Source organism: Euprymna scolopes, unplaced genomic scaffold (genome assembly GCF_053919585.1).
Source record: "Euprymna scolopes isolate OS-2025 unplaced genomic scaffold, ASM5391958v1 sca1, whole genome shotgun sequence".
NCBI classification, from domain to species: Eukaryota; Metazoa; Mollusca; class Cephalopoda; order Sepiida; family Sepiolidae; genus Euprymna; species Euprymna scolopes.
In genome coordinates, this window is record NW_027633102.1 from 1,328,659 (window position 1) to 1,341,158 (window position 12,500).

The window sequence follows — 12,500 nt, forward strand, 5'->3', positions numbered from 1 at the left end:
TATGCCTTCGCCGCAAAGCGCGAACGGAGCGAACGCTACAGCCCCGTACCGGTTCCTCGCTTCGCGCGGGCACGGCCCGACCGACCCGGTCCTCGGAGCCAATCCTTCTTCCGAAGGTACGGATCCATTTTGCCGACTTCCCTTACCTACATTGATGCCATCGACGAGAGGCTGTACACCTTGGAGACCTGCTGCGGATGGTGGGTACGGACCGACTCGAGAGCTGCGAAAACCGGACCCGGATTTTCCAGGGCCGCCGAAAGCGCACCGGACGCCGCCCGAGCCGCGGCGCTCTACAGGTACCTTTTCCGTATCTCCGGACGAGCCGATTCCACGGACATGGTCCTTTACGAAGAAGAGAGAACTCTTCCCGGGGCTCCCGGCGACGTCTCCGGGCTCGCTTGCGTCACCGCGGTTTCGCCCGGGAAGCGACGGGCGCCGCCGACATCGCTGCCGACAGCGTCGCCACCCCCGGGCCCTCTCCGAGTCCGGGTTCGGGAATATTAACCCGATTCCCTTTCGACGGGAGGCCGGCCGCTTTTTTTTTGTTTGGGCTTTTGATTCGATTCGATTCGATTCGCTTTCCTTTCACCTTTCATAACGGATCCGGCGCCTTTCGGGAAGACTTTCGCCCGCGTCTTAGGACCGACTGACCCGTGCTCGACCGCCGTTGGCACGGAACCCTTCTCCACTTCGGTCTTCGAAGGTCTCGTTCGAATATTTGCTACTACCACCGAGATCTGCACCCGCGGTCGGCTCCACCCGGGCTCGCGCCCTAGGCTTCCGTGCTCGCCGCGGCGCCCTCCTACTCGTCGCGGCATCGTTTCGGCGCGAAAGTTCATCGCTCCTCGCCGCGACGGTCCGGCATCGGTCCGTCGCTCCAGCGCCATCCATTTTCGGGGCCGGTCGATTCGGCAGGTGAGTTGTTACACACTCCTTAGCGGATTCCGACTTCCGTGGCCACCGTCCTGCTGTCTATATCGACCGACACCCTTTCGGGGATCTCATGGGCGTCGCGTTAGGCACCTTAGCCGGACGTTTGGTTCATCCCACAGCGCCAGTTCTGCTTACCAAAAGTGGCCCACTTGGCACTCGCATTCGAGGTGACCAACCGCCCAGCGAAGCGTGCTGGCGGCGGCGGCCGGATGGGTCGGCTCCGTCGTTCGGGAGAGTCGGCCCGTTCCACCCGTTCCGAGTTCGAGAGTAGGTCGAGGCCGTGAACGGCCCCGGGGCCTCCAATCGTTCGCTTTACCGGATGGAATTGCGACGATCGAGCGCCAGCTATCCTGAGGGAAACTTCGGAGGGAACCAGCTACTAGACGGCTCGATTGGTCTTTCGCCCCTACACCCGGTTCCGACGATCGATTTGCACGTCAGAGGCGCTTCGGACTTCCACCAGAGTTTCCTCTGGCTTCATCCCGACCGGGCGTGGATCGCCATCTTTCGGGTCCCTGGTCGCTCGCTACGCCAGAGTCGGCCGAGTCGTACTCGGAAAAAGGGGAAACCGACCCGGGGGTGATGCGCCCGCGCGCAGCGCCTAAACTCGACGACAAAATAGGACTAGTTCAAGCCGCGGGATCTCACCGATGGGCGGAAGGAGGATATGGAAGCTGGCGCCCGGCAATTCCCCTTTTTGGATGATGCGCCGGTCCCCTCTCGGGGAGGAGGGAAAAACAACCGCACGTCAGCCACGAGCCTTCCCTCTCCTATCTCTCTCGGGAAGAGAGAAAAAAGGAAAAGTTGCGGGCACCGCAGCAGCGACGGCGGAAGGCCGAAAACGCCCGCCGGCGGGATCGGGCACGGCTCGGAGGCGGGTGAGGCGAGGAGAAGACGACGGCACGAGACCGACGACACCCCCCGACGACCCCCGGACGACTTTGCCACGACACCTCTCCCGATCGACGCCCTCCTACACGCTCTCTCGCTTTCGCTTCGCCTTCGGGGTTAGTCAGAGGTGGCCCCTACGACTCGCGAACGGCCAGGACTCCTCGGTCCGTGTTTCAAGACGGGTCGGGTGGGTTGCCGATGCACGTCGCTGACCCGGGGTGGCGGGCGGCTCGAGTAAAAAAGCGTCGCCGAGCGACCTCTCCGGAAACGGAAACGGGCGCGGGCGGGGTTGCCCCCGACAAGAACCCGAAACGTCGGCGAGGTGCGTGACGGCGAGGCCGCGCCAGTCCTATCCCGCCTCTCATCGCGCACGCGCCCGAGACGGTGGGGCGCCTAAGGAGCGACACACAGAGTGCGTCGCCCGCACGCGACTTCCGGCGGGATCAAAACGGACCGGCTCGCCACGTGTAACGGATCGTGTCAGATTTCCTCCGTTCCCGGCAGAAAGGGGCAGTTACGTTCGCGGGCCCGACGGCCGGTGGCCCCCGACTTCACAAGGTGGGAAGACGGGGGTTTTCAGGGTGATGAAACGCCTGCCGCCTACGGAAAAAAACCCGCGTGTTCGACCTGCACGCCGGGAACGGGTCGCGACGACGGACCGGAGGGGAAGTGCGTCCGGTGCCGGCCGCGCGGAGGTCGCGCCGAAGCGCCCGCGCCATGATTACGCCGAGCGATGATGAAGGGGACGGGTGCAGCGGAGTCGCGCGCGGAGGGAGCAGGAGGAAAGAAGAAGCGGCGGCGACGGATGCGGCGGGTTAGGGCCCGGCGGCAGCAGCGATCGAGAGGACGAGTCCCCTCCGTCGCAGCCAACCGACGCAGCCACCTACCGACGCCGCGGTCGTCACCACGTTTCCCTTCCCGCTATCCACGCGGCCCGTCTCCTTCGTCGGCGACGCGGGCACAAAAGCTGGAACCGCGGGGAACGAGTCCCCCGCGGACACGACGAACGACGACCTGTGCCGCGACGGCCTCTCTTTCAAGAACACACATCGAGTTTGGGCTCGAGCCTAGGCAGCACCGGACTGAGTCCCCCCGCGATCGCGGTGAGCGGTCCCACCCGTTTACCCCTGGGCGGTTTCACGTTCTCTTGAACTCTCTCTCCAAAGTTCTTTTCAACTTTCCCTCACGGTACTTGTCGACTATCGGACTCGTCCCGGTATTTAGCCTTGGATGGAGCTTACCACCCGATTTGGGCTGCGTTCCCAAGCAACCCGACTCTCGGATCGAAGGCCGTCGCTCGCCGTCCGCACCGAATGGGCCTGGCACCCGCCGCGGGCGGCCCCGATCGAGGGAACTCCGAACTATGCGAGACGAAAACGAACGGCTGCCTTCGACCCATGCGCCACACGTCCCGAAGCCTTTAACTTGCGACGGGATTCGGCGTTGGGCTTCTCCCGGTTCACTCGCCGTTACTAAGGGAATCCCGGTTGGTTTCTTTTCCTCCGCTTAGCGATATGCTTAAGTTCAGCGGGTCGTCTCGTCCGAGCCGAGGGCGGCGGTTTTTAGTAGAGTGTGGTGTTTGGAGGAGAGGAATCTCGATCGGTACCCTCCGTGTGACGACGGCTGGCCGATATAGCGCCCGTCCGACCGAAAATGAAGAAGCCAACAATTAAAAAAAAGCGTGGGTCCTCCCCATCCGACGTTGCGTTGCCTACGACGCGGCCACCTTTTTACGGTGCGACGGCCGTGCTCGTCGCGCTGCTCGAGGCGTCGCTGAGAGACACCTTCATGAGGCAGAGAGCGAGACGAGCAGGCGGCGCTTACGTCGGCAGTCGGTTAGGTCGGTACTTTTTTTTTGGTCTCCCTTCGGCTGCTTTCGGACAGACTCCTCCTGCTCCTCCTCCACAGTGTTTCTTCACGCGGTCGAAAAGGGAAAAGACTCCGCGGTCTGCCAGCGGGAGACGAAGGAGGAGGCCGGAGAGGGTTTTAAAAAAAAAAAAGACATTGAAAGGAGTCAATTCTTTTTTTATTTTTCTTCCCCCTCGTCACTCGCTCCTGCGACGTCCCGGTTACCACCGTGCCGAGGACCGGGCGGGCACGGGGACGGCAAGATGTCGTTTCGTTAACGGAGAAAGACATGTAACGTTCCGCCTCTCGACCGGACGTGGCCCCGAGACAAGGGATCTCGGGGCCGCAATGTGCGTTCGAGGTGTCGATGTTCACTGAGTCCTGCAATTCGCATCAGTTATCGCGGCTGGCCGCGCTCTTCATCGACGGACGAGCCGAGTGATCCCCCGTCCAGGGTTCAGCACTTGGTTTTTTTATATTAGTTTTTGTTTATATAGATTTAGTAGTGTGCGAGGAGGTCTGTGCGAGGAGGCGTGACGGCATTGCAATGTCGCGAGTAGTTTGTTTTTTTAGCTAGCGGCGGTGGCACAGCGGCTGCAAAAAAACAAAAAAAACGATAAAGCGGCGACAAGGCAAAGAAGAAGCGGCCATCACTTGCGGTGGGCGAAAAAACAAACAGGTGGTAAGACGCGGAAGCAAGCAAGAAGAGCTGGGGCTTTAAAAACCTCCGCGTCACCACAAATCTATCTCTCGCTCCGCCTTTTATAGGTTTGTTTGCGCGCATTCGAGGCGTTGACGCCGACAGACAGAGGAGGTAGGCCGGAAAACAACAAACCAGTCTCGAACGGGAAAACGGTAATGATCCTTCCGCAGGTTCACCTACGGAAACCTTGTTACGACTTTTACTTCCTCTAAACGATCGGGTTCGGTCGTCTTCTCCAGGCATCGAACGCCGAGGCGTAGATGCACGAGTGTCGTGACGGACACGTCGCGCACTGCCCGGCGGCGTCGTCGGCCAGATCCGAGGACCTCACCGGACCGTTCGATCGGTAGTAGCGACGGGCGGTGTGTACAAAGGGCAGGGACGTGATCGACGCGGGCTGTTGACCCGCGCCTACCGGGAATTCCTCGTTCACGGGGTTGGTTACAGGCCCCGATCCCTATCACGGGAGGTGGTTCAGAGGTTTCCCAACCCTCTCGGGCCGGGGCGAAGTCCCCGCTGATACCTCCAGTGTAGCGCGCGTGCGGCCCCGGACATCTAAGGGCATCACAGACCTGTTATCGCTCCGCCTCGTGTGGCTTTCTGCCACCCGTCCCTCTAAGAAGTGCGTGAGAAAACCGACCCGGACCCGAGCGCCACGGAGGACGCCGAGCCCGCCGTAAAAATCACTGACATCGGCGCACTAGTTAGCAGGCCGGAGTCTCGTTCGTTATCGGAATCAACCAGACGGATCGCTCCACCAACTAAGAACGGCCATGCACCACCACCCACCGAATCGAGAAAGAGCTATCGATCTGTCAATCCTACCGGTGTCCGGACCGGGTGAGTTTTCCCGTGTTGAGTCAAATTAAGCCGCAGGCTCCACTCCTGGTGGTGCCCTTCCGTCAATTCCTTTAAGTTTCAGCTTTGCAACCATACTCCCCCCGGAACCGAACTCTGGTTTCCCGCAGGCTACCCGCCGGGTCATGGAAGCGAACGCCGGCGGATCGCCGGTCGGCATCGTTTACGGTCGGAACTACGACGGTATCTGATCGTCTTCGAACCTCCGACTTTCGCTCTTGATCGAGGAAAACGTGCTTGCCACACGCCATCGCTGCAGTTCGTCTTGCGACGATCCAAGAATTTCACCTCTAACGTCGCAATACGAGTGGCCCCGACCGCTCCCTTCGATCATTGCCTCGCCGTAGACGGAGACCGACAGACGTAGACGAGGCCCTCTTCCATCATTCCATGCTTATCGTATGCAAGCTTGAACAGCCCGCTCTGAGCACTCTAATTTTTTCAAAGTGAACGTACCGGCCGCCGCGGACACTCGGTTAAGAGCACCCTTGGAGGAGAAACCGCCGACCGCAACACGCGCGCAGACAAGACACGAAGCAGGGACTCGGAGCGGACCGGGGGGTTCAAAAAAAAAGAGGAACGCGCGGAAAGGGAGAGGGAGAGAAGCGCGGGGGTCAGAGTGCGGGGATGCGAATGAACGCACCCAAACACACACACGTAGCACCCCCCCGTTAGACTACTCCCGGAACCGAACCGACGACCACTTGTTTTTTTTTTCCCGGATCCCGATCACGACCTCCTCGTCCACCTCGCCGGCAGGACCGCGTGGCGGGTATGCTAGCGGTTGACACCGGCGGAAAGGGCCGGGAATGCGAACGGACGACCAAAGTCAACGACGGACGATGGCGCCGCCGCCCCGGGGCCGCTTGCGCGACCACGAACCCGAGTTCGGACTACGAGCTTTTTAACCGCAACAACTTTAATATACGCTACCGGAGCTGGAATTACCGCGGCTGCTGGCACCAGACTTGCCCTCCGGTTGGTCCTCGTTAACGGATTTGAAGTGTACTCATTCCGATCGCGGGGCCTCGACAGAGTCCCGCGTCGTTATTTTTCGTCACTACCTCCCCGTGCCGGGAGTGGGTAATTTGCGCGCCTGCTGCCTTCCTTGGATGTGGTAGCCGTTTCGCATGCTCCCTCTCCGGAATCGAACCCCGATTCCCCGTTACCCGTAGTAACCACGGTAGGCACTTAACCGACCGTCGACAGTTGATAGGGCGGACCCTCGAGAGACCCGTCGCCGGGCGTGAAAGCTCGTGCGATCGACCAGTGAGTTATCCAGAGTCACCAAAGCGGAGCGCGCCGCCCTATGAGCCCCGCCACCGAACGGACCCGCGAGCGGGAACGCCGACGACGGGAGGACGGAATGACGCGCATCGGTCTCAGTCTAATATGTAGCGCCGCGACCCGGAACGGCCGACGCGGGTGCCAGCGCGCGAGGCGTGGCGACGACGGCGCGCCGACCGATCGCGGCCTGTGTCACATGTATTAGCTCTAGAATTGCCACAGTTATCCATCGCCTCCGAGGAGGAATACGGTCCCGAGGATTAGGTCCGGTTCCTGAGCCATTCGCGGTTTCGCCCGTTCTAATGCGTGGCGTGAACTTACACTTGCATGGCTTAAGCTTTGAGACAAGCATATGACTACTGGCAGGATCAACCAGGTATCGTTGGAATTTGGGACTTTGTTTCGACAGAACGACAGACCGACCGACCGACCGACCGACATAAGACAGACAACTACAACGACGGGCACGTGTTTATTTATTTTTCGAGGGGGTTCGCCGTCAGAAGAAGCGCGCTGCCCGCGCTGATGGCCTCTTTTTTGTTTCTCCCCTGACTTGGACCGAGACCGAGACTCAAAGAACGAAAGCGACCAACGTCGACAACAACAACGACAACGGCACCCTTGACAGCGATACATACGACAAACGACAAGCAGCACGACGGCAGTGCACACGGACATCGAGGGTCAAGGTGCAGACTGAACTCGCCGAGGTCGTCGTCATCGTGGTCGCCATCGATTCCGTCTCGTCGTCGTCGTCGTCAACGTCCACGTCACAGCCGGCCGAGAAGAGAGAACAGACGACAGCGTCGACAACAACAACATCGACAACGGCACCCTTGACAGCGATACATACGACAAACGACAAACAGCACGACGGCAGTGCACACGGACATCGGAGGTCAAGGTGCAGACTGGAATCGTCGAGGTCGTCGTCATCGTGGTCGCCATCGATGCCGTCTCGTCGTCGTCGTCGTCGTCTTCGTCGTCGTCGTCGTCATCAACGTACCAACCGACCGAGACGAGAGAGCAAGCAACAACGTCGACAACAACAACGACAACGGCACCCTTGACAGCGATACATACGACAAACGACAAACAGCACGACGGCAGTGCACACGGACATCGGAGGTCAAGGTGCAGACTGAACTCGTCGAGGTCGTCGTCATCGTGGTCGCCATCGATGCCGTCTCGTCGTCGTCGTCGTCTCCGTCGTCGTCGTCGTCGTCGCCAACGTCAACGTCAACATCACAGCCGTCATCGGGGAGGAGCTGGACCAGGGCAGCGGCGGCGTAAATTTTCCCGTCACCTTCGTCGTCGCCTTCGTCGACCGACCGACCGACCGGCGTCGTGTTCGTGCTCGGAAAACCGAGGAGAGACAACGTGCACATGGCGCGTTCTCGCAAGCGGCTCCTCGGTCCGATTTTTTTGGGCGGCTTTTTCGAGCTTTTTTTTTTTTTTCTCACCCTTTCGTCCGTGCGACGGCGAACGTTAGGGGAAAAAAAAAAAAAAAAAAAAAACGACAACAACGCGGCGGACCGGGCGAACAACATCGTCGACACACACGACATTGACGACCGGTCCCCCTTTTCACAATCGCATCGAGATAAAAACGAACGAGTCCGATTCGAGCACCGAGTCGCGAGCGGGAGGACTGTCGGTGCAAGTATCGATCACTGACGTGAGCGCTTCGCCGGACAGAGGATGGCTCATCCGGCAGCCGTGCAAATCGACGGTATGGGAAGAACGAACAAGAAGAGCAACGACTTGATCGGCGGCTTGGGAACTGCGGACGGTGAAAACGGGTTAATCGACTGCGACCACGACTGCTCGATCGATCTTCTTTGGCGCTAACAAAGGTGGAGGTGGCGCAAGAAGGGACTAGCGCTATCACCGTCCACGTATCAGAAGATGCGGCGGCAGACGTCGACGCTTATGCGTTGTCGGACGAGAAGTCGCTGCAGCACGTGTACCGCGAGCGGGACGTCCAAGGTTTTGCCAGACGGAAAGAAATCGGGTGTCAGCGAACGTTCACACGGCTGTGAGATCGGACGCTGACAGGAGTAGGAGGCGGCAGGCAGGCGGCGGTTACGGCGGCGGCGCCTGCTGCTGCTCATCCTCCTGTTTGCTGCGGCGACTTCCAGGACGGGAGAGCATCGAACAACGTACGTATGGTTACAAGGGGATCAGGATCTACATAGTGCATCCCCCGCGGCTATTTTTGTTTGTTTGTTCGCTCGTTCGTTAATTCGTTCGTTCGTTCGTTCGTTCGTTACAATGTACGTTTTTCCGTTCGACGGCGGCAGAGAGCGGCGGCGTTTCTCCCTAATCCGGAGGATTTATCGGTCGCACAGCGATGGGTCGTTCGGCCGATCATCGAAAGATTCGCAGGTAGTGGTTGAATGGCAGAACGGCAGCAACAACAGCGGCGGCTGAGAGCGGCGAACGCTGAGGCGGAAGCAGAAGCTGCAGCAAACGTATCGGCTAAACATGGTGGACATAGATATGGCTGACGACGCGGGTACCACGACGACTATGGAACCAGGAAAAGGAGCCGTTAGTTGTTCCAACATATCGTTCGACACGTCGAGCAGCCCTAGGTCCACGGAGAAGCACACACACGTACCACGTATTATAACCTAACGACGATGAGCGGGCGCACGGTTGGCAGGAACGAAGGCGGCGGATCAAAACAAGTTGGAGCGCGGCGACAGCGATAACGGTGACAGCCCTAGGCGGCGGAGATGCCACTTTCTGACGCCTTTGCGACAAGCCCGTAGAGACGTTCCGGACCACCACGAGGCAAAGAGTCGCTGCTCCGACGAACCGACACACCAAAGTGTGCTTCCTACCGAACATGTTTTATAAAACTTTCAAACTGGAAAACCCCAGAAATGGTGTTGGTATTCGTCCAGACCCACCTCCGACACCTGAAAATGGTGGTCAAAAAAAACGTCGATTATACGAAGCGACATTTCTGGTCGGCGATTTTCCAGTTTTACGCCTACTGCCACATGGGGATGTCGGTAGGCGTCGCAAAGTGCCTTCTCGACGCCTAGGCACACCAGGACTTTGTCATTTTTTTCCCCCTCGACATTCCTGGTCCGGTCTATTCCGATTTTACACCTACCGCCATGTGGGGGTGGCAGTAGGCGTCGAAAAGTGCCTTCTCGACCGCTAGCGACACCACTACTTTATCGAGCTCTGGAGGCCCGCACACCGACCCGGGGGCCGCGGAGTCGACCCCGGGGGCCTCCTGGCGTCGCCGCCGCTCACTTGGACGCCTTCCGCAACCTGTGGTCCCGCTCGGGGCCGCCGGGAGCCTCGCCGACCTGACCGGTGTCGGTAGGCGTCTGGAAGCGCCCGGCCGACCTGGACGAGGTCCCCCTGGCCCCCGGGGGACACCCCTTAGTTGGATGGGGGTGCTGTCCCGGGCACACATGCAACCCGCGGCCGCCTACCGACAGCCCCCTTCGCTCGATCGCTACTCCTTTCCAACATATGTCGGAGAAGCCGGGCGGTTGTGAAACCCCAGAAATGGTGTTGGTATTCGTCCAGACCCACCTCCGACACCTGAAAATGGTGGTCAAAAAAAACGTCGATTATACGAAGCGACATTTCTGGTCGGCGATTTTCCAGTTTTGCGCCTACCGCCATGTGGGGGTGGCAGTAGGCGTCGAAAAGTGCCTTCTCGACCGCTAGCGACACCACTACTTTATCGAGCTCTGGAGGCCCGCACACCGACCCGGGGGCCGCGGAGTCGACCCCGGGGGCCTCCTGGCGTCGCCGCCGCTCACTTGGACGCCTTCCGCAACCTGTGGTCCCGCTCGGGGCCGCCGGGAGCCTCGCCGACCTGACCGGTGTCGGTAGGCGTCTGGAAGCGCCCGGCCGACCTGGACGAGGTCCCCCTGGCCCCCGGGGGACACCCCTTAGTTGGATGGGGGTGCTGTCCCGGGCACACATGCAACCCGCGGCCGCCTACCGACAGCCCCCTTCGCTCGATCGCTACTCCTTTCCAACATATGTCGGAGAAGCCGGGCGGTTGTGAAACCCCAGAAATGGTGTTGGTATTCGTCCAGACCCACCTCCGACACCTGAAAATGGTGGTCAAAAAAAACGTCGATTATACGAAGCGACATTTCTGGTCGGCGATTTTCCAGTTTTGCGCCTACCGCCATGTGGGGGTGGCAGTAGGCGTCGAAAAGTGCCTTCTCGACCGCTAGCGACACCACTACTTTATCGAGCTCTGGAGGCCCGCACACCGACCCGGGGGCCGCGGAGTCGACCCCGGGGGCCTCCTGGCGTCGCCGCCGCTCACTTGGACGCCTTCCGCAACCTGTGGTCCCGCTCGGGGCCGCCGGGAGCCTCGCCGACCTGACCGGTGTCGGTAGGCGTCTGGAAGCGCCCGGCCGACCTGGACGAGGTCCCCCTGGCCCCCGGGGGACACCCCTTAGTTGGATGGGGGTGCTGTCCCGGGCACACATGCAACCCGCGGCCGCCTACCGACAGCCCCCTTCGCTCGATCGCTACTCCTTTCCAACATATGTCGGAGAAGCCGGGCGGTTGTGAAACCCCAGAAATGGTGATTGGTATTCGTCCAGACCCACCTCCGACACCTGAAAATGGTGGTCAAAAAAAACGTCGATTATACGAAGCGACATTTCTGGTCGGCGATTTTCCAGTTTTGCGCCTACCGCCATGTGGGGTGGCAGTAGGCGTCGAAAAGTGCCTTCTCGACCGCTAGCGACACCACTACTTTATCGAGCTCTGGAGGCCCGCACACCGACCCGGGGGCCGCGGAGTCGACCCCGGGGGCCTCCTGGCGTCGCCGCCGCTCACTTGGACGCCTTCCGCAACCTGTGGTCCCGCTCGGGGCCGCCGGGAGCCTCGCCGACCTGACCGGTGTCGGTAGGCGTCTGGAAGCGCCCGGCCGACCTGGACGAGGTCCCCCTGGCCCCCGGGGGACACCCCTTAGTTGGATGGGGGTGCTGTCCCGGGCACACATGCAACCCGCGGCCGCCTACCGACAGCCCCCTTCGCTCGATCGCTACTCCTTTCCAACATATGTCGGAGAAGCCGGGCGGTTGTGAAACCCCAGAAATGGTGTTGGTATTCGTCCAGACCCACCTCCGACACCTGAAAATGGTGGTCAAAAAAAACGTCGATTATACGAAGCGACATTTCTGGTCGGCGATTTTCCAGTTTTGCGCCTACCGCCATGTGGGGGTGGCAGTAGGCGTCGAAAAGTGCCTTCTCGACCGCTAGCGACACCACTACTTTATCGAGCTCTGGAGGCCCGCACACCGACCCGGGGGCCGCGGAGTCGACCCCGGGGGCCTCCTGGCGTCGCCGCCGCTCACTTGGACGCCTTCCGCAACCTGTGGTCCCGCTCGGGGCCGCCGGGAGCCTCGCCGACCTGACCGGTGTCGGTAGGCGTCTGGAAGCGCCCGGCCGACCTGGACGAGGTCCCCCTGGCCCCCGGGGGACACCCCTTAGTTGGATGGGGGTGCTGTCCCGGGCACACATGCAACCCGCGGCCGCCTACCGACAGCCCCCTTCGCTCGATCGCTACTCCTTTCCAACATATGTCGGAGAAGCCGGGCGGTTGTGAAACCCCAGAAATGGTGTTGGTATTCGTCCAGACCCACCTCCGACACCTGAAAATGGTGGTCAAAAAAAACGTCGATTATACGAAGCGACATTTCTGGTCGGCGATTTTCCAGTTTTGCGCCTACCGCCATGTGGGGGTGGCAGTAGGCGTCGAAAAGTGCCTTCTCGACCGCTAGCGACACCACTACTTTATCGAGCTCTGGAGGCCCGCACACCGACCCGGGGGCCGCGGAGTCCACCCCGGGGGCCTCCTGGCGTCGCCGCCGCTCACTTGGACGCCTTCCGCAACCTGTGGTCCCGCTCGGGGCCGCCGGGAGCCTCGCCGACCTGACCGGTGTCGGTAGGCGTCTGGAAGCGCCCGGCCGACCTG

The 12,500-nt window shown here is 60.7% G+C and overlaps 2 non-coding genes and 1 pseudogene across 2 annotated transcripts in view; all 3 read right to left on the minus strand.

Annotated features, from left to right (window-relative positions):
- Positions 1-3,382, minus strand: part of LOC145273178 (large subunit ribosomal RNA) — a 5,728-nt gene extending 2,346 nt beyond the window's left edge. The window contains exon 1 of the ribosomal RNA XR_013866208.1: positions 1-3,382. This exon is cut by the window's left edge and continues 2,346 nt beyond it. This is a non-coding gene — a ribosomal RNA (large subunit ribosomal RNA).
- A 593-nt stretch (positions 3,383-3,975) lies between these two features.
- Positions 3,976-4,133, minus strand: LOC145273578 (5.8S ribosomal RNA). Its single transcript, XR_013866403.1, has one exon. It is a non-coding gene; the product is annotated as a 5.8S ribosomal RNA (ribosomal RNA).
- A 398-nt stretch (positions 4,134-4,531) lies between these two features.
- LOC145273455 (small subunit ribosomal RNA) lies at positions 4,532-6,902 on the minus strand (annotated as a pseudogene).
- Between the last annotated feature and the right edge of the window lie 5,598 nt (positions 6,903-12,500).